A 22486-nucleotide genomic window follows, 5' to 3' on the forward strand; every position below is an offset into this window, starting at 1 on the left:
AGATTTTTTGCTTGTTTCGACGCTTAAATGGTAGTGCATTGCATTAGCACTGTGAAATGGAGTTCAACGAGCGCTTAAACGTCGAAATATCTCCAACGGGTAGGAAATGACGGCTATTTTTCGTCAAAATAAACGAAATCTTTGCGATTTGCGAGATATTTTGCATGATTCGACGCTCAAATGGTTGTGCATTGCATTAGCACTGTGAAATGGAGTTCAACGAGAGCTTAAACGTCGAAATATCTCCAACGGGAAGGAAATGACGGCTATTTTTCGTCAAAATAAACGAAATCTTTGCGATTTGCGAGATTTTTTGCTTGTTTCGACGCTTAAATGTTAGTGCATTGCATTAGCACTGTGAAATGGAGTTCAACGAGCGCTTAAACGTCGAAATATCTCCAACGGGAAGGAAATGACGGCTATTTTTCGTCAAAATACACGAAATCTTCGCGATTTGCGAGATTTTTTGCTTGTTTCGACGCTTAAATGGTTGTGCATTGCATTAGCACTGTGAAATGGAGTTCAACGAGCGCTTAAACGTCGAAATATCTCCAACGGGAAGGAAATGACGGCTATTTTTTGGCAAAATGAACGAAATCTTTGCGATTTGCGAGATATTTTGCATGATTCGACGCTCAAATGGTTGTGCATTGCATTAGCACTGTGAAATGGAGTTCAACGAGCGCTTAAACGTCGAAATATCTCCAACGGGAAGGAAATGACGGCTATTTTTCGTCAAAATAAACGAAATCTTTGCGATTTGCGAGATATTTTGCTTGTTTCGACGCCTAAACGGTTGTGCATTGCATTAGCACTGTGAAAAGGAGTTCAACGAGCGCTTAAACGTCCAAATATCTCCAATGGGAAGGAAATGACGGCTATTTTTCGTCAAAATAAACGAAATCTTTGCGATTTGCGAGATATTTTGCTTGTTTCGACGCTTAAATGGTTGTGCGTTGCGTTAGCACTGTGAAATGGAGTTCAACGAGCGCTTAAACGTCGAAATATCTCCAACGGGAAGGAAATGACGGCTATTTTTCGTCAAAATAAACGAAATCTTTGCGATTTGTGAGATATTTTGCTTATCTCGACTCTTAAATGGTAGCGCATTGCATTAGCACTGCGAAAAGGAGTTCAACGAGCGCTTAAACGTCCAAATATCTCCAACGGGAAGGAAATGACGGCTATTTTTCGTCAAAATGATCGAAATCATCGCGATTTGTGAGATATTTTGCTTGTTTCGACGCTTAAATGGTTGTGCGTTGCGTTAGCACTGTGAAATGGAGTTCAACGAGCGCTTAAACGTCGAAATATCTCCAACGGGAAGGAAATGACGGCTCATTTTCGTCAAAATAAACGAAATCTTCTCGATTTGCGAGATATTTTGCTTGTTTCGACGCTTAAATGGTTGTGCATTGCATTAGCACTGTGAAATGGAGTTCAACGAGAGCTTAAACGTCGAAATATCTCCAACGGGAAGGAAGTGACGGCTATTTTTCGTCAAAATAAACGAAATCTTTGCGATTTGCGAGATTTTTTGCTTGTTTCGACGCTTAAATGGTAGTGCATTGCATTAGCACTGTGAAATGGAGTTCAACGAGCGCTTAAACGTCGAAATATCTCCAACGGGTAGGAAATGACGGCTATTTTTCGTCAAAATAAACGAAATCTTTGCGATTTGCGAGATATTTTGCATGATTCGACGCTCAAATGGTTGTGCATTGCATTAGCACTGTGAAATGGAGTTCAACGAGAGCTTAAACGTCGAAATATCTCCAACGGGAAGGAAATGACGGCTATTTTTCGTCAAAATAAACGAAATCTTTGCGATTTGCGAGATTTTTTGCTTGTTTCGACGCTTAAATGTTAGTGCATTGCATTAGCACTGTGAAATGGAGTTCAACGAGCGCTTAAACGTCGAAATATCTCCAACGGGAAGGAAATGACGGCTATTTTTCGTCAAAATACACGAAGTCTTCGCGATTTGCGAGATTTTTTGCTTGTTTCGACGCTTAAATGGTTGTGCATTGCATTAGCACTGTGAAATGGAGTTCAACGAGCGCTTAAACGTCGAAATATCTCCAACGGGAAGGAAATGACGGCTATTTTTTGGCAAAATAAACGAAATCTTTGCGATTTGCGAGATTTTTTGCTTGTTTCGACGCCTAAACGGTTGTGCATTGCATTAGCACTGTGAAAAGGAGTTCAACGAGCGCTTAAACGTCCAAATATCTCCAATGGGAAGGAAATGACGGCTATTTTTCGTCAAAATAAACGAAATCTTTGCGATTTGCGAGATATTTTGCTTGTTTCGACGCTTAAATGGTTGTGCGTTGCGTTAGCACTGTGAAATGGAGTTCAACGAGCGCTTAAACGTCGAAATATCTCCAACGGGAAGGAAATGACGGCTATTTTTCGTCAAAATAAACGAAATCTTTGCGATTTGTGAGATATTTTGCTTGTTTCGACGCTTAAATGGTTGTGCGTTGCGTTAGCACTGTGAAATGGAGTTCAACGAGCGCTTAAACGTCGAAATATCTCCAACGGGAAGGAAATGACGGCTATTTTTCGTCAAAATAAACGAAATCTTCGCGATTTGCGAGATATTTACTTGTTTCGACGCTTAAATGGTTGTGCATTGCATTAGCACTGCGAAAAGGAGTTCAACGAGCGCTTAAACGTCCAAATATCTCCAACGGGAAGGAAATGACGGCTATTTTTCGTCAAAATGATCGAAATCTTCGCGATTTGTGAGATATTTTGCCTGTTTCGACGCTTAAATGGTTGTGCATTGCATTAGCACTGTGAAATGGAGTTCAACGAGCGCTTAAACTTCGAAACATCTCCAACGGGAAGGAAATGACGGCTATTTTTCGTCAATATAAACGAAATCTTCGCGATTTGCGAGATATTTTGCTTATTTCGACGCTTAAATGGTAGCGTATTGCATTAGCACTGTGAAATGGAGTTCAACGAGCGCTTAAACGTCGAAATATCTCCAACGGGAAGGAAATGACGGCTATTTTTCGTCAAAATAAACGAAATCTTTGCGATTTGCGAGATATTTTGCATGATTCGACGCTCAAATGGTTGTGCATTGCATTAGCACTGTGAAATGGAGTTCAACGAGCGCTTAAACGTCGAAATATCTCCAACGGGAAGGAAATGACGGCTATTTTTCGTCAAAATAAACGAAATCTTTGCGATTTGCGAGATATTTTGCTTGTTTCGACGCCTAAATGTTCGTGCATTGCATTAGCACTGTGAAAAGGAGTTCAACGAGCGCTTAAACGTCGAAATATCTCCAACGGGAAGGAAATGACGGCTCATTTTCCTCAAAATAAACGAAATCTTCGCGATTTGCGAGATATTTTGCTTGTTTCGACGCTTAAATGGTTGTGCATTGCATTAGCACTGTGAAATGGAGTTCAACGAGAGCTTAAACGTCGAAATATCTCCAACGGGAAGGAAATGACGGCTATTTTTCGTCAAAATAAACGAAATCTTTGCGATTTGCGAGATATTTTGCATGATTCGACGCTCAAATGGTTGTGCATTGCATTAGCACTGTGAAATGGAGTTCAACGAGCGCTTAAACGTCGAAATATCTCCAACGGGAAGGAAATGACGGCTATTTTTCGTCAAAATAAACGAAATCTTTGCGATTTGCGAGATATTATGCTTGTTTCGACGCCTAAATGTTCGTGCATTGCATTAGCACTGTGAAAAGGAGTTCAACGAGCGCTTAAACGTCCAAATATCTCCAATGGGAAGGAAATGACGGCTATTTTTCGTCAAAATGTTCGAAATCATCGCGATTTGTGAGATATTTTGCTTGTTTCGACGCTTAAATGGTTGTGCGTTGCGTTAGCACTGTGAAATGGAGTTCAACGAGCGCTTAAACGTCGAAATATCTCCAACGGGAAGGAAATGACGGCTCATTTTCGTCAAAATAAACGAAATCTTCGCGATTTGCGAGATATTTTGCTTGTTTCGACGCTTAAATGGTTGTGCATTGCATTAGCACTGTGAAATGGAGTTCAACGAGAGCTTAAACGTCGAAATATCTCCAACGGGAAGGAAATGACGGCTATTTTTCGTCAAAATAAACGAAATCTTTGCGATTTGCGAGATTTTTTGCTTGTTTCGACGCTTAAATGGTAGTGCATTGCATTAGCACTGTGAAATGGAGTTCAACGAGCGCTTAAACGTCGAAATATCTCCAACGGGAAGGAAATGACGGCTATTTTTCGTCAAAATACACGAAATCTTCGCGATTTGCGAGATATTTTGCTTCTTTCGACGCTTAAATGGTTGTGCATTGCATTAGCACTGTGAAATGGAGTTCAACGAGCGCTTAAACGTCGAAAGGTCTCCAACGGGAAGGAAATGACGACTATTTTTCGTCAAAATAAACGAAATCTTTGCGATTTGCGAGATATTTTGCATGATTCGACGCTCAAATTGTTGTGCATTGCATTAGCACTGTGAAATGGTGTTCAACGAGCGCTTAAACGTCGAAATATCTCAAAGGGGAAGGAAATGACGGATATTTTTCGTCAAAATAAACGAAATCTTCACTATTTGCGAAATATTTTGCGTGTTTCGCTGCTTAAATGGTTGTGCATTGCATTAGCACTGTGAAAAGGAGTTCAACGAGCGCTTAAACGTCGAAATATATCCAACGGGAAGGAAATGACGGCTATTTTTCGTCAAAATAAACGAAATCTTTGCGATTTACGAGATATTTTGCTTGTTTCGACGCTTAAATGGTTGTGCATTGTATTAGCACTGTGAAAAGGAGTTCAACGAGCGCTTAAACGTCCAAATATCTCCAACGGGAAGGAAATGACGGCTATTTTTCGTCAAAATAAACGAAATCTTTGCGATTTGCGAGATATTTTGCTTGTTTCGACGCTTAAATGGTTGTGCGTTGCGTTAGCACTGTGAAATGGAGTTCAACGAGCGCTTAAACGTCGAAATATCTCCAACGGGAAGGAAATGACGGCTCATTTTCGTCAAAATAAACGAAATCTTCGCGATTTGCGAGATATTTTGCTTGTTTCGACGCTTAAATGGTTGTGCATTGCATTAGCACTGTGAAATGGAGTTCAACGAGCGCTTAAACGTCGAAATATCTCCAACGGGAAGGAAATGACGGCTATTTTTCGTCAAAATAAACGAAATATTTGCGATTTGCGAGATATTTTGCATGATTCGACGCTCAAATGGTTGTGCATTGCATTAGCACTGTGAAATGGTGTTCAACGAGCGCATAAACGTCGAAATATCTCAAAGGGGAAGGAAATGACGGCTATTTTTCGTCAAAATAAACGAAATCTTTGCGATTTGCGAGATATTTTGCTTGTTTCGACTCCTAAATGTTCGTGCATTGCATTAGCACTGTGAAAAGGAGTTCAACGAGCGCTTAAACGTCCAAATATCTCCAATGGGAAGGAAATGACGGCTATTTTTCGTCAAAATGTTCGAAATCATCGCGATTTGTGAGATATTTTGCTTGTTTCGACGCTTAAATGGTTGTGCGTTGCGTTAGCACTGTGAAATGGAGTTCAACGAGCGCTTAAACGTCGAAATATCTCCAACGGGAAGGAAATGACGGCTCATTTTCGTCAAAATAAACGAAATCTTCGCGATTTGCGAGATATTTTGCTTGTTTCGACGCTTAAATGGTTGTGCATTGCATTAGCACTGTGAAATGGAGTTCAACGAGAGCTTAAACGTCGAAATATCTCCAACGGGAAGGAAATGACGGCTATTTTTCGTCAAAATAAACGAAATCTTTGCGATTTGCGAGATTTTTTGCTTGTTTCGACGCTTAAATGGTAGTGCATTGCATTAGCACTGTGAAATGGAGTTCAACGAGCGCTTAAACGTCGAAATATCTCCAACGGGAAGGAAATGACGGCTATTTTTCGTCAAAATACACGAAATCTTCGCGATTTGCGAGATATTTTGCTTCTTTCGACGCTTAAATGGTTGTGCATTGCATTAGCACTGTGAAATGGAGTTCAACGAGCGCTTAAACGTCGAAATGTCTCCAACGGGAAGGAAATGACGACTATTTTTCGTCAAAATAAACGAAATCTTTGCGATTTGCGAGATATTTTGCATGATTCGACGCTCAAATTGTTGTGCATTGCATTAGCACTGTGAAATGGTGTTCAACGAGCGCTTAAACGTCGAAATATCTCAAAGGGGAAGGAAATGACGGATATTTTTCGTCAAAATAAACGAAATCTTCACTATTTGCGAAATATTTTGCGTGTTTCGCTGCTTAAATGGTTGTGCATTGCATTAGCACTGTGAAAAGGAGTTCAACGAGCGCTTAAACGTCGAAATATATCCAACGGGAAGGAAATGACGGCTATTTTTCGTCAAAATAAACGAAATCTTTGCGATTTACGAGATATTTTGCTTGTTTCGACGCTTAAATGGTTGTGCATTGTATTAGCACTGTGAAAAGGAGTTCAACGAGCGCTTAAACGTCCAAATATCTCCAACGGGAAGGAAATGACGGCTATTTTTCGTCAAAATAAACGAAATCTTTGCGATTTGCGAGATATTTTGCTTGTTTCGACGCTTAAATGGTTGTGCGTTGCGTTAGCACTGTGAAATGGAGTTCAACGAGCGCTTAAACGTCGAAATATCTCCAACGGGAAGGAAATGACGGCTCATTTTCGTCAAAATAAACGAAATCTTCGCGATTTGCGAGATATTTTGCTTGTTTCGACGCTTAAATGGTTGTGCATTGCATTAGCACTGTGAAATGGAGTTCAACGAGCGCTTAAACGTCGAAATATCTCCAACGGGAAGGAAATGACGGCTATTTTTCGTCAAAATAAACGAAATATTTGCGATTTGCGAGATATTTTGCATGATTCGACGCTCAAATGGTTGTGCATTGCATTAGCACTGTGAAATGGTGTTCAACGAGCGCATAAACGTCGAAATATCTCAAAGGGGAAGGAAATGACGGCTATTTTTCGTCAAAATAAACGAAATCTTCGCTATTTGCGAAATATTTTGCTTGTTTCGCTGCTTAAATGGTTGTGCATTGCATTAGCACTGTGAAAAGGAGTTCAACGAGCGCTTAAACGTCCAAATATCTCCAACGGGAAGGAAATGACGGCTTATTTTCGTCAAAATAAACGAAATCTTCGCGATTTGCGAGATATTTTGCTTGTTTCGACGCTTAAATGGTTGTGCATTGCATTAGCACTGTGAAATGGAGTTCAACGAGCGCTTAAACGTCGAAATATCTCCAACGGGAAGGAAATGACGGCTATTTTTCGTCAAAATAAACGAAATCTTTGCGATTTACGAGATATTTTGCTTGTTTCGACGCTTAAATGGTTGTGCATTGCATTAGCACTGTGAAAAGGAGTTCAACGAGCGCTTAAACGTCCAAATATCTCCAACGGGAAGGAAATGACGGCTATTTTTCGTCAAAATAAACGAAATCTTTGCGATTTGCGAGATATTTTGCTTGTTTCGACGCTTAAATGGTTGTGCGTTGCGTTAGCACTGTGAAATGGAGTTCAACGAGCGCTTAAACGTCGAAATATCTCCAACGGGAAGGAAATGACGGCTCATTTTCGTCAAAATAAACGAAATCTTCGCGATTTGCGAGATATTTTGCTTGTTTCGACGCTTAAATGGTTGTGCATTGCATTAGCACTGTGAAATGGAGTTCAACGAGCGCTTAAACGTCGAAATATCTCCAACGGGAAGGAAATGACGGCTATTTTTCGTCAAAATAAACGAAATCTTTGCGATTTGCGAGATATTTTGCATGATTCGACGCTCAAATGGTTGTGCATTGCATTAGCACTGTGAAATGGAGTTCAACGAGCGCTTAAACGTCGAAATATCTCCAACGGGAAGGAAATGACGGCTATTTTTCGTCAAAATAAACGAAATCTTTGCGATTTGCGAGATATTTTGCTTGTTTCGACGCCTAAATGTTCGTGCATTGCATTAGCACTGTGAAAAGGAGTTCAACGAGCGCTTAAACGTCCAAATATCTCCAATGGGAAGGAAATGACGACTATTTTTCGTCAAAATAAACGAAATCTTTTCGATTTGCGAGATATTTTGCATGATTCGACGCTCAAATGGTTGTGCATTGCATTAGCACTGTGAAATGGTGTTCAACGAGCGCATAAACGTCGAAATATCTCAAAGGGGAAGGAAATGACGGCTATTTTTCGTCAAAATAAACGAAATCTTTGCGATTTGCGAGATATTTTGCTTGTTTCGAGGCTTAAATGGTTGTGCGTTGCGTTAGCACTGTGAAATGGAGTTCAACGAGCGCTTAAACGTCCAAATATCTCCAACGGGAAGGAAATGACGGCTATTTTTCGTCAAAATAAACGAAATCTTCGCGATTTGCGAGATATTTTGCTTGTTTCGACGCTTAAATGGTTGTGCATTGCATTAGCACTGCGAAAAGGAGTTCAACGAGCGCTTAAACGTCCAAATATCTCCAACGGGAAGGAAATGACGGCTATTTTTCGTCAAAATGATCGAAATCTTCGCGATTTGTGAGATATTTTGCCTGTTTCGACGCTTAAATGGTTGTGCATTGCATTAGCACTGTGAAATGGAGTTCAACGAGCGCTTAAACTTCGAAACATCTCCAACGGGAAGGAAATGACGGCTATTTTTCGTCAATATAAACGAAATCTTCGCGATTTGCGAAATATTTTGCTTATTTCGACGCTTAAATGGTAGCGCATTGCATTAGCACTGTGAAATGGAGTTCAACGAGCGCTTAAACGTCGAAATATCTCCAACGGGAAGGAAATGACGGCTGTTTTTCGTCAAAATACACGAAATCTTCGCGATTTGCGAGATTTTTTGCTTGTTTCGACGCTTAAATGGTAGTGCATTGCATTAGCACTGTGAAATGGAGTTCAACGAGCGCTTAAACGTCGAAATATCTCCAACGGGAAGGAAATGACGGCTTTTTTTCGACAAAATAAACGAAATCTTTGCGATTTGTGAGATATTTTGCTTGTTTCGACGCATAAATGGTTGTGCGTTGCGTTAGCACTGTGAAATGGAGTTCAACGAGCGCTTAAACGTCGAAATATCTCCAACGGGAAGGAAATGACGGCTATTTTTCGTCAAAATAAACGAAATCTTCGCGATTTGCGAGATATTTTGCTTGTTTCGACGCTTAAATGGTTGTGCATTGCGTTAGCACTGTGAAATGGAGTTCAACGAGCGCTTAAACGTCGAAATATCTCCAACGGGAAGGAAATGACGGCTATTTTTCGTCAAAATAAACGAAATCTTCGCGATTTGCGAGATATTTTGCATGATTCGACGCTCAAATGGCTGTGCATTGCATTAGCACTGTGAAATGGTGTTCAACGAGCGCTTAAACGTCGAAATATCTCAAAGGGGAAGGAAATGACGGCTATTTTTCGTCAAAATAAACGAAATCTTCACTATTTGCGAAATATTTTGCTTGTTTCGCTGCTTAAATGGTTGTGCATTGCATTAGCACTGTGAAAAGGAGTTCAAGGAGCGCTTAAACGTCGAAATATATCCAACGGGAAGGAAATGACGGCTATTTTTCGTCAAAATAAACGAAATCTTTGCGATTTGCGAGATATTTTGCTTGTTTCGACGCTTAAATGGTTGTGCGTTGCGTTAGCACTGTGAAATGGAGTTCAACGAGCGCTTAAACGTCGAAATATCTCCAACGGGAAGGAAATGACGGCTATTTTTCGTCAAAATAAACGAAATCTTTGCGATTTGTGAGATATTTTGCTTGTTTCGACGCTTAAATGGTTGTGCGTTGCGTTAGCACTGTGAAATGGAGTTCAACGAGCGCTTAAACGTCGAAATATCTCCAACGGGAAGGAAATGACGGCTATTTTTCGTCAAAATAAACGAAATCTTTGCGATTTGTGAGATATTTTGCTTGTTTCGACGCTTAAATGGTTGTGCGTTGCGTTAGCACTGTGAAATGGAGTTCAACGAGCGCTTAAACGTCGAAAGGTCTCCAACGGGAAGGAAATGACGACTATTTTTCGTCAAAATAAACGAAATCTTTGCGATTTGCGAGATATTTTGCATGATTCGACGCTCAAATTGTTGTGCATTGCATTAGCACTGTGAAATGGTGTTCAACGAGCGCTTAAACGTCGAAATATCTCAAAGGGGAAGGAAATGACGGATATTTTTCGTCAAAATAAACGAAATCTTCACTATTTGCGAAATATTTTGCGTGTTTCGCTGCTTAAATGGTTGTGCATTGCATTAGCACTGTGAAAAGGAGTTCAACGAGCGCTTAAACGTCGAAATATATCCAACGGGAAGGAAATGACGGCTATTTTTCGTCAAAATAAACGAAATCTTCGCGATTTGCGAGATATTTACTTGTTTCGACGCTTAAATGGTTGTGCATTGCATTAGCACTGCGAAAAGGAGTTCAACGAGCGCTTAAACGTCCAAATATCTCCAACGGGAAGGAAATGACGGCTATTTTTCGTCAAAATGATCGAAATCTTCGCGATTTGTGAGATATTTTGCCTGTTTCGACGCTTAAATGGTTGTGCATTGCATTAGCACTGTGAAATGGAGTTCAACGAGCGCTTAAACTTCGAAACATCTCCAACGGGAAGGAAATGACGGCTATTTTTCGTCAATATAAACGAAATCTTCGCGATTTGCGAGATATTTTGCTTATTTCGACGCTTAAATGGTAGCGTATTGCATTAGCACTGTGAAATGGAGTTCAACGAGCGCTTAAACGTCGAAATATCTCCAACGGGAAGGAAATGACGGCTATTTTTCGTCAAAATAAACGAAATCTTTGCGATTTGCGAGATATTTTGCATGATTCGACGCTCAAATGGTTGTGCATTGCATTAGCACTGTGAAATGGAGTTCAACGAGCGCTTAAACGTCGAAATATCTCCAACGGGAAGGAAATGACGGCTATTTTTCGTCAAAATAAACGAAATCTTTGCGATTTGCGAGATATTTTGCTTGTTTCGACGCCTAAATGTTCGTGCATTGCATTAGCACTGTGAAAAGGAGTTCAACGAGCGCTTAAACGTCCAAATATCTCCAACGGGAAGGAAATGACGGCTCATTTTCCTCAAAATAAACGAAATCTTCGCGATTTGCGAGATATTTTGCTTGTTTCGACGCTTAAATGGTTGTGCATTGCATTAGCACTGTGAAATGGAGTTCAACGAGAGCTTAAACGTCGAAATATCTCCAACGGGAAGGAAATGACGGCTATTTCTCGTCAAAATAAACGAAATCTTTGCGATTTGCGAGATTTTTTGCTTGTTTCGACGCTTAAATGGTAGTGCATTGCATTAGCACTTTGAAATGGAGTTCAACGAGCGCTTAAACGTCGAAATATCTCCAACGGGAAGGAAATGACGGCTATTTTTCGTCAAAATAAACGAAATCTTTGCGATTTGCGAGATATTTTGCATGATTCGACGCTCAAATGGTTGTGCATTGCATTAGCACTGTGACATGGAGTTCAACGAGCGCTTAAACGTCGAAATATCTCCAACGGGAAGGAAATGACGGCTATTTTTCGTCAAAATAAACGAAATCTTTGCGATTTGCGAGATATTTTGCTTGTTTCGACGCCTAAATGTTCGTGCATTGCATTAGCACTGTGAAAAGGAGTTCAACGAGCGCTTAAACGTCCAAATATCTCCAATGGGAAGGAAATGACGGCTATTTTTCGTCAAAATGTTCGAAATCATCGCGATTTGTGAGATATTTTGCTTGTTTCGACGCTTAAATGGTTGTGCGTTGCGTTAGCACTGTGAAATGGAGTTCAACGAGCGCTTAAACGTCGAAATATCTCCAACGGGAAGGAAATGACGGCTCATTTTCGTCAAAATAAACGAAATCTTCGCGATTTGCGAGATATTTTGCTTGTTTCGACGCTTAAATGGTTGTGCATTGCATTAGCACTGTGAAATGGAGTTCAACGAGAGCTTAAACGTCGAAATATCTCCAACGGGAAGGAAATGACGGCTATTTTTCGTCAAAATAAACGAAATCTTTGCGATTTGCGAGATTTTTTGCTTGTTTCGACGCTTAAATGGTAGTGCATTGCATTAGCACTGTGAAATGGAGTTCAACGAGCGCTTAAACGTCGAAATATCTCCAACGGGAAGGAAATGACGGCTATTTTTCGTCAAAATACACGAAATCTTCGCGATTTGCGAGATATTTTGCTTCTTTCGACGCTTAAATGGTTGTGCATTGCATTAGCACTGTGAAATGGAGTTCAACGAGCGCTTAAACGTCGAAAGGTCTCCAACGGGAAGGAAATGACGACTATTTTTCGTCAAAATAAACGAAATCTTTGCGATTTGCGAGATATTTTGCATGATTCGACGCTCAAATTGTTGTGCATTGCATTAGCACTGTGAAATGGTGTTCAACGAGCGCTTAAACGTCGAAATATCTCAAAGGGGAAGGAAATGACGGATATTTTTCGTCAAAATAAACGAAATCTTCACTATTTGCGAAATATTTTGCGTGTTTCGCTGCTTAAATGGTTGTGCATTGCATTAGCACTGTGAAAAGGAGTTCAACGAGCGCTTAAACGTCGAAATATATCCAACGGGAAGGAAATGACGGCTATTTTTCGTCAAAATAAACGAAATCTTTGCGATTTACGAGATATTTTGCTTGTTTCGACGCTTAAATGGTTGTGCATTGTATTAGCACTGTGAAAAGGAGTTCAACGAGCGCTTAAACGTCCAAATATCTCCAACGGGAAGGAAATGACGGCTATTTTTCGTCAAAATAAACGAAATCTTTGCGATTTGCGAGATATTTTGCTTGTTTCGACGCTTAAATGGTTGTGCGTTGCGTTAGCACTGTGAAATGGAGTTCAACGAGCGCTTAAACGTCGAAATATCTCCAACGGGAAGGAAATGACGGCTCATTTTCGTCAAAATAAACGAAATCTTCGCGATTTGCGAGATATTTTGCTTGTTTCGACGCTTAAATGGTTGTGCATTGCATTAGCACTGTGAAATGGAGTTCAACGAGCGCTTAAACGTCGAAATATCTCCAACGGGAAGGAAATGACGGCTATTTTTCGTCAAAATAAACGAAATATTTGCGATTTGCGAGATATTTTGCATGATTCGACGCTCAAATGGTTGTGCATTGCATTAGCACTGTGAAATGGTGTTCAACGAGCGCATAAACGTCGAAATATCTCAAAGGGGAAGGAAATGACGGCTATTTTTCGTCAAAATAAACGAAATCTTTGCGATTTGCGAGATATTTTGCTTGTTTCGACGCCTAAATGTTCGTGCATTGCATTAGCACTGTGAAAAGGAGTTCAACGAGCGCTTAAACGTCCAAATATCTCCAATGGGAAGGAAATGACGGCTATTTTTCGTCAAAATGTTCGAAATCATCGCGATTTGTGAGATATTTTGCTTGTTTCGACGCTTAAATGGTTGTGCGTTGCGTTAGCACTGTGAAATGGAGTTCAACGAGCGCTTAAACGTCGAAATATCTCCAACGGGAAGGAAATGACGGCTCATTTTCGTCAAAATAAACGAAATCTTCGCGATTTGCGAGATATTTTGCTTGTTTCGACGCTTAAATGGTTGTGCATTGCATTAGCACTGTGAAATGGAGTTCAACGAGAGCTTAAACGTCGAAATATCTCCAACGGGAAGGAAATGACGGCTATTTTTCGTCAAAATAAACGAAATCTTTGCGATTTGCGAGATTTTTTGCTTGTTTCGACGCTTAAATGGTAGTGCATTGCATTAGCACTGTGAAATGGAGTTCAACGAGCGCTTAAACGTCGAAATATCTCCAACGGGAAGGAAATGACGGCTATTTTTCGTCAAAATACACGAAATCTTCGCGATTTGCGAGATATTTTGCTTCTTTCGACGCTTAAATGGTTGTGCATTGCATTAGCACTGTGAAATGGAGTTCAACGAGCGCTTAAACGTCGAAATGTCTCCAACGGGAAGGAAATGACGACTATTTTTCGTCAAAATAAACGAAATCTTTGCGATTTGCGAGATATTTTGCATGATTCGACGCTCAAATTGTTGTGCATTGCATTAGCACTGTGAAATGGTGTTCAACGAGCGCTTAAACGTCGAAATATCTCAAAGGGGAAGGAAATGACGGATATTTTTCGTCAAAATAAACGAAATCTTCACTATTTGCGAAATATTTTGCGTGTTTCGCTGCTTAAATGGTTGTGCATTGCATTAGCACTGTGAAAAGGAGTTCAACGAGCGCTTAAACGTCGAAATATATCCAACGGGAAGGAAATGACGGCTATTTTTCGTCAAAATAAACGAAATCTTTGCGATTTACGAGATATTTTGCTTGTTTCGACGCTTAAATGGTTGTGCATTGTATTAGCACTGTGAAAAGGAGTTCAACGAGCGCTTAAACGTCCAAATATCTCCAACGGGAAGGAAATGACGGCTATTTTTCGTCAAAATAAACGAAATCTTTGCGATTTGCGAGATATTTTGCTTGTTTCGACGCTTAAATGGTTGTGCGTTGCGTTAGCACTGTGAAATGGAGTTCAACGAGCGCTTAAACGTCGAAATATCTCCAACGGGAAGGAAATGACGGCTCATTTTCGTCAAAATAAACGAAATCTTCGCGATTTGCGAGATATTTTGCTTGTTTCGACGCTTAAATGGTTGTGCATTGCATTAGCACTGTGAAATGGAGTTCAACGAGCGCTTAAACGTCGAAATATCTCCAACGGGAAGGAAATGACGGCTATTTTTCGTCAAAATAAACGAAATATTTGCGATTTGCGAGATATTTTGCATGATTCGACGCTCAAATGGTTGTGCATTGCATTAGCACTGTGAAATGGTGTTCAACGAGCGCATAAACGTCGAAATATCTCAAAGGGGAAGGAAATGACGGCTATTTTTCGTCAAAATAAACGAAATCTTCGCTATTTGCGAAATATTTTGCTTGTTTCGCTGCTTAAATGGTTGTGCATTGCATTAGCACTGTGAAAAGGAGTTCAACGAGCGCTTAAACGTCCAAATATCTCCAACGGGAAGGAAATGACGGCTCATTTTCGTCAAAATAAACGAAATCTTCGCGATTTGCGAGATATTTTGCTTGTTTCGACGCTTAAATGGTTGTGCATTGCATTAGCACTGTGAAATGGAGTTCAACGAGCGCTTAAACGTCGAAATATCTCCAACGGGAAGGAAATGACGGCTATTTTTCGTCAAAATAAACGAAATCTTTGCGATTTACGAGATATTTTGCTTGTTTCGACGCTTAAATGGTTGTGCATTGCATTAGCACTGTGAAAAGGAGTTCAACGAGCGCTTAAACGTCTAAATATCTCCAACGGGAAGGAAATGACGGCTATTTTTCGTCAAAATAAACGAAATCTTTGCGATTTGCGAGATATTTTGCTTGTTTCGACGCTTAAATGGTTGTGCGTTGCGTTAGCACTGTGAAATGGAGTTCAACGAGCGCTTAAACGTCGAAATATCTCCAACGGGAAGGAAATGACGGCTCATTTTCGTCAAAATAAACGAAATCTTCGCGATTTGCGAGATATTTTGCTTGTTTCGACGCTTAAATGGTTGTGCATTGCATTAGCACTGTGAAATGGAGTTCAACGAGCGCTTAAACGTCGAAATATCTCCAACGGGAAGGAAATGACGGCTATTTTTCGTCAAAATAAACGAAATCTTTGCGATTTGCGAGATATTTTGCTTGTTTCGACGCCTAAATGTTCGTGCATTGCATTAGCACTGTGAAAAGGAGTTCAACGAGCGCTTAAACGTCCAAATATCTCCAATGGGAAGGAAATGACGACTATTTTTCGTCAAAATAAACGAAATCTTTGCGATTTGCGAGATATTTTGCATGATTCGACGCTCAAATGGTTGTGCATTGCATTAGCACTGTGAAATGGTGTTCAACGAGCGCATAAACGTCGAAATATCTCAAAGGGGAAGGAAATGACGGCTATTTTTCGTCAAAATAAACGAAATCTTCGCTATTTGCGAAATATTTTGCTTGTTTCGGTGCTTAAATGGTTGTGCATTGCATTAGCACTGTGAAAAGGAGTTCAACGAGCGCTTAAACGTCCAAATATCTCCAACGGGAAGGAAATGACGGCTCATTTTCGTCAAAATAAACGAAATCTTCGCGATTTGCGAGATATCTTGCTTCTTTCGACGCTTAAATGGTTGTGCATTGCATTAGCACTGTGAAATGGAGTTCAACGAGCGCTTAAACGTCGAAATATCTCCAACGGGAAGGAAATGACGGCTATTTTTTGGCAAAATAAACGAAATCTTTGCGATTTGCGAGATATTTTGCATGATTCGACGCTCAAATGGTTGTGCATTGCATTAGCACTGTGAAATGGAGTTCAACGAGCGCTTAAACGTCGAAATATCTCCAACGGGAAGGAAATGACGGCTATTTTTCGTCAAAATAAACGAAATCTTTGCGATTTGCGAGATATTTTGCTTGTTTCGACGCCTAAACGGTTGTGCATTGCATTAGCACTGTGAAAAGGAGTTCAACGAGCGCTTAAACGTCCAAATATCTCCAATGGGAAGGAAATGACGGCTATTTTTCGTCAAAATAAACGAAATCTTTGCGATTTGCGAGATATTTTGCTTGTTTCGACGCTTAAATGGTTGTGCGTTGCGTTAGCACTGTGAAATGGAGTTCAACGAGCGCTTAAACGTCGAAATATCTCCAACGGGAAGGAAATGACGGCTATTTTTCGTCAAAATAAACGAAATCTTTGCGATTTGTGAGATATTTTGCTTGTTTCGACGCTTAAATGGTTGTGCGTTGCGTTAGCACTGTGAAATGGAGTTCAGCGAGCGCTTAAACGTCGAAATATCTCCAACGGGAAGGAAATGACGGCTATTTTTCGTCAAAATAAACGAAATCTTCGCGATTTGCGAGATATTTTGCTTGTTTCGACGCTTAAATCGTTGTGCATTGCATTAGCACTGCGAAAAGGAGTTCAACGAGCGCTTAAACGTCCAAATATCTCCAACGGGAAGGAAATGACGGCTATTTTTCGTCAAAATGATCGAAATCTTCGCGATTTGTGAGATATTTTGCCTGTTTCGACGCTTAAATGGTTGTGCATTGCATTAGCACTGTGAAATGGAGTTCAACGAGCGCTTAAACTTCGAAACATCTCCAACGGGAAGGAAATGACGGCTATTTTTCGTCAATATAAACGAAATCTTCGCGATTTGCGAAATATTTTGCTTATTTCGACGCTTAAATGGTAGCGCATTGCATTAGCACTGTGAAATGGAGTTCAACGAGCGCTTAAACGTCGAAATATCTCCAACGGGAAGGAAATGACGGCTGTTTTTCGTCAAAATACACGAAATCTTCGCGATTTGCGAGATTTTTTGCTTGTTTCGACGCTTAAATGGTAGTGCATTGCATTAGCACTGTGAAATGGAGTTCAACGAGCGCTTAAACGTCGAAATATCTCCAACGGGAAGGAAATGACGGCTTTTTTTCGACAAAATAAACGAAATCTTTGCGATTTGTGAGATATTTTGCTTGTTTCGACGCATAAATGGTTGTGCGTTGCGTTAGCACTGTGAAATGGAGTTCAACGAGCGCTTAAACGTCGAAATATCTCCAACGGGAAGGAAATGACGGCTATTTTTCGTCAAAATAAACGAAATCTTCGCGATTTGCGAGATATTTTGCTTGTTTCGACGCTTAAATGGTTGTGCATTGCGTTAGCACTGTGAAATGGAGTTCAACGAGCGCTTAAACGTCGAAATATCTCCAACGGGAAGGAAATGACGGCTATTTTTCGTCAAAATAAACGAAATCTTCGCGATTTGCGAGATATTTTGCATGATTCGACGCTCAAATGGTTGTGCATTGCATTAGCACTGTGAAATGGTGTTCAACGAGCGCTTAAACGTCGAAATATCTCAAAGGGGAAGGAAATGACGGCTATTTTTCGTCAAAATAAACGAAATCTTCACTATTTGCGAAATATTTTGCTTGTTTCGCTGCTTAAATGGTTGTGCATTGCATTAGCACTGTGAAAAGAAGTTCAAGGAGCGCTTAAACGTCGAAATATATCCAACGGGAAGGAAATGACGGCTATTTTTCGTCAAAATAAACGAAATCTTTGCGATTTGCGAGATATTTTGCTTGTTTCGACGCTTAAATGGTTGTGCGTTGCGTTAGCACTGTGAAATGGAGTTCAACGAGCGCTTAAACGTCGAAATATCTCCAACGGGAAGGAAATGACGGCTATTTTTCGTCAAAATAAACGAAATCTTTGCGATTTGTGAGATATTTTGCTTGTTTCGACGCTTAAATGGTTGTGCGTTGCGTTAGCACTGTGAAATGGAGTTCAACGAGCGCTTAAACGTCGAAATATCTCCAACGGGAAGGAAATGACGGCTATTTTTCGTCAAAATAAACGAAATCTTTGCGATTTGTGAGATATTTTGCTTGTTTCGACGCTTAAATGGTTGTGCGTTGCGTTAGCACTGTGAAATGGAGTTCAACGAGCGCTTAAACGTCGAAATATCTCCAACGGGAAGGAAGTGACGGCTATTTTTCGTCAAAATAAACGAAATCTTCGCGATTTGCGAGATATTTTGCCTGTTTCGACGCTTAAATGGTTGTGCATTGCATTAGCACTGTGAAATGGAGTTCAACGAGCGCTTAAACTTCGAAACATCTCCAACGGGAAGGAAATGACGGCTATTTTTCGTCAATATAAACGAAATCTTCGCGATTTGCGAGATATTTTGCTTATTTCGACGCTTAAATGGTAGCGCATTGCATTAGCACTGCGAAAAGGAGTTCAACGAGCGCTTAAACGTCCAAATATCTCCAATGGGAAGGAAATGACGGCTATTTTTCGTCAAAATAAACGAAATCTTTGCGATTTGCGAGATATTTTGCTTGTTTCGACGCTTAAATGGTTGTGCGTTGCGTTAGCACTGTGAAATGGAGTTCAACGAGCGCTTAAACGTCGAAATATCTCCAACGGGAAGGAAATGACGGCTATTTTTCGTCAAAATAAACGAAATCTTTGCGATTTGTGAGATATTTTGCTTGTTTCGACGCTTAAATGGTTGTGCGTTGCGTTAGCACTGTGAAATGGAGTTCAACGAGCGCTTATACGTCGAAATATCTCCAACGGGAAGGAAATGACGGCTATTTTTCGTCAAAATAAACGAAATCTTCGCGATTTGCGAGATATTTTGCTTGTTTCGACGCTTAAATGGTTGTGCATTGCATTAGCACTGCGAAAAGGAGTTCAACGAGCGCTTAAACGTCCAAATATCTCCAACGGGAAGGAAATGACGGCTATTTTTCGTCAAAATGATCGAAATCTTCGCGATTTGTGAGATATTTTGCCTGTTTCGACGCTTAAATGGTTGTGCGTTGCGTTAGCACTGTGAAATGGAGTTCAACGAGCGCTTAAACGTCGAAATATCTCCAACGGGAAGGAAATGACGGCTATTTTTCGTCAAAATAAACGAAATCTTCGCGATTTGCGAGATATTTTGCCTGTTTCGACGCTTAAATGGTTGTGCATTGCATTAGCACTGTGAAATGGAGTTCAACGAGCGCTTAAACTTCGAAACATCTCCAACGGGAAGGAAATGACGGCTATTTTTCGTCAATATAAACGAAATCTTCGCGATTTGCGAGATATTTTGCTTATTTCGACGCTTAAATGGTAGCGCATTGCATTAGCACTGCGAAAAGGAGTTCAACGAGCGCTTAAACGTCCAAATATCTCCAATGGGAAGGAAATGACGGCTATTTTTCGTCAAAATAAACGAAATCTTTGCGATTTGCGAGATATTTTGCTTGTTTCGACGCTTAAATGGTTGTGCATTGCATTAGCACTGCGAAAAGGAGTTCAACGAGCGCTTAAACGTCCAATTATCTCCAACGGGAAGGAAATGACGGCTATTTTTCGTCAAAATGATCGAAATCTTCGCGATTTGTGAGATATTTTGCCTGTTTCGACGCTTAAATGGTTGTGCATTGCATTAGCACTGTGAAATGGAGTTCAACGAGCGCTTAAACTTCGAAACATCTCCAACGGGAAGGAAATGACGGCTATTTTTCGTCAATATAAACGAAATCTTCGCGATTTGCGAGATATTTTGCTTATTTCGACGCTTAAATGGTAGCGCATTGCATTAGCACTGTGAAATGGAGTTCAACGAGCGCTTAAACGTCGAAATATCTCCAACGGGAAGGAAATGACGGCTGTTTTTCGTCAAAATACACGAAATCTTCGCGATTTGCGAGATTTTTTGCTTGTTTCGACGCTTAAATGGTTGTGCATTGCATTAGCACTGTGAAATGGAGTTCAAAGAGCGCTTAAACGTCGAAATATCTCCAACGGGAAGGAAATGACGGCTATTTTTCGACAAAATAAACGAAATCTTTGCGATTTGTGAGATATTTTGCTTGTTTCGACGCATAAATGGTTGTGCGTTGCGTTAGCACTGTGAAATGGAGTTCAACGAGCGCTTAAACGTCGAAATATCTCCAACGGGAAGGAAATGACGGCTATTTTTCGTCAAAATAAACGAAATCTTCGCGATTTGCGAGATATTTTGCTTGTTTCGACGCTTAAATGGTTGTGCATTGCATTAGCACTGTGAAATGGAGTTCAACGAGCGCTTAAACGTCGAAATATCTCCAACGGGAAGGAAATGACGGCTATTTTTCGTCAAAATAAACGAAATCTTCGCGATTTGCGAGATATTTTGCATGATTCGACGCTCAAATGGTTGTGCATTGCATTAGCACTGTGAAATGGTGTTCAACGAGCGCTTAAACGTCGAAATATCTCAAAGGGGAAGGAAATGACAGCTATTTTTCGTCAAAATAAACGAAATCTTCACTATTTGCGAAATATTTTGCTTGTTTCGCTGCTTAAATGGTTGTGCATTGCATTAGCACTGTGAAAAGGATTTCAAGGAGCGCTTAAACGTCGAAATATATCCAACGGGAAGGAAATGACGGCTATTTTTCGTCAAAATAAACGAAATCTTTGCGATTTGCGAGATATTTTGCTTGTTTCGACGCTTAAATGGTTGTGCATTGCATTAGCACTGTGAAAAGGAGTTCAACGAGCGCTTAAACGTCCAAATATCTCCAATGGGAAGGAAATGACGGCTATTTTTCATCAAAATCGACGAAATCCTCGCGATTTGCGAGATGTTTTGCCTGTTTCTACGCTTAAATGGTTGTGCATTGCATTAGCACTGTGAAATGGAGTTCAACGAGCGCTTAAACTTCGAAACATCTCCAACGGGAAGGAAATGACGGCTATTTTTCGTCAATATAAACGAAATCTTCGCGATTTGCGAGATATTTTGCTTATCTCGACGCTTAAATGGTAGCGCATTGCATTAGCACTGCGAAAAGGAGTTCAACGAGCGCTTAAACGTCGAAATATCTCCAACGGGAAGGAAATGACGGCTCATTTTCGTCAAAATAAACGAAATCTTCTCGATTTGCGAGATATTTTGCTTGTTTCGACGCTTAAATGGTTGTGCATTGCATTAGCACTGTGAAATGGAGTTCAACGAGAGCTTAAACGTCGAAATATCTCCAACGGGAAGGAAGTGACGGCTATTTTTCGTCAAAATAAACGAAATCTTTGCGATTTGCGAGATTTTTTGCTTGTTTCGACGCTTAAATGGTAGTGCATTGCATTAGCACTGTGAAATGGAGTTCAACGAGCGCTTAAACGTCGAAATATCTCCAACGGGAAGGAAATGACGGCTATTTTTCGTCAAAATAAACGAAATCTTTGCGATTTGCGAGATATTTTGCATGATTCGACGCTCAAATGGTTGTGCATTGCATTTGCACTGTGAAATGGAGTTCAACGAGAGCTTAAACGTCGAAATATCTCCAACGGGAAGGAAATGACGGCTATTTTTCGTCAAAATAAACGAAATCTTTGCGATTTGCGAGATTTTTTGCTTGTTTCGACGCTTAAATGGTAGTGCATTGCATTAGCACTGTGAAATGGAGTTCAGCGAGCGCTTAAACGTCGAAATATCTCCAACGGGAAGGAAATGACGGCTATTTTTCGTCAAAATACACGAAATCTTCGCGATTTGCGAGATTTTTTGCTTGTTTCGACGCTTAAATGGTTGTGCATTGCATTAGCACTGCGAAAAGGAGTTCAACGAGCGCTTAAACGTCCAAATATCTCCAACGGGAAGGAAATGACGGCTATTTTTCGTCAAAATGATCGAAATCTTCGCGATTTGTGAGATATTTTGCTTGTTTCGACGCTTAAATGGTTGTGCGTTGCGTTAGCACTGTGAAATGGAGTTCAACGAGCGCTTAAACGTCGAAATATATCCAACGGGAAGGAAATGACGGCTATTTTTCGTCAAAATAAACGAAATCTTTGCGATTT

The sequence above is a fragment of the Bombus vancouverensis genome, chromosome 18, assembly GCF_051014615.1.
Source record: "Bombus vancouverensis nearcticus chromosome 18, iyBomVanc1_principal, whole genome shotgun sequence".
Classification (NCBI taxonomy): Eukaryota; Metazoa; Arthropoda; class Insecta; order Hymenoptera; family Apidae; genus Bombus; species Bombus vancouverensis.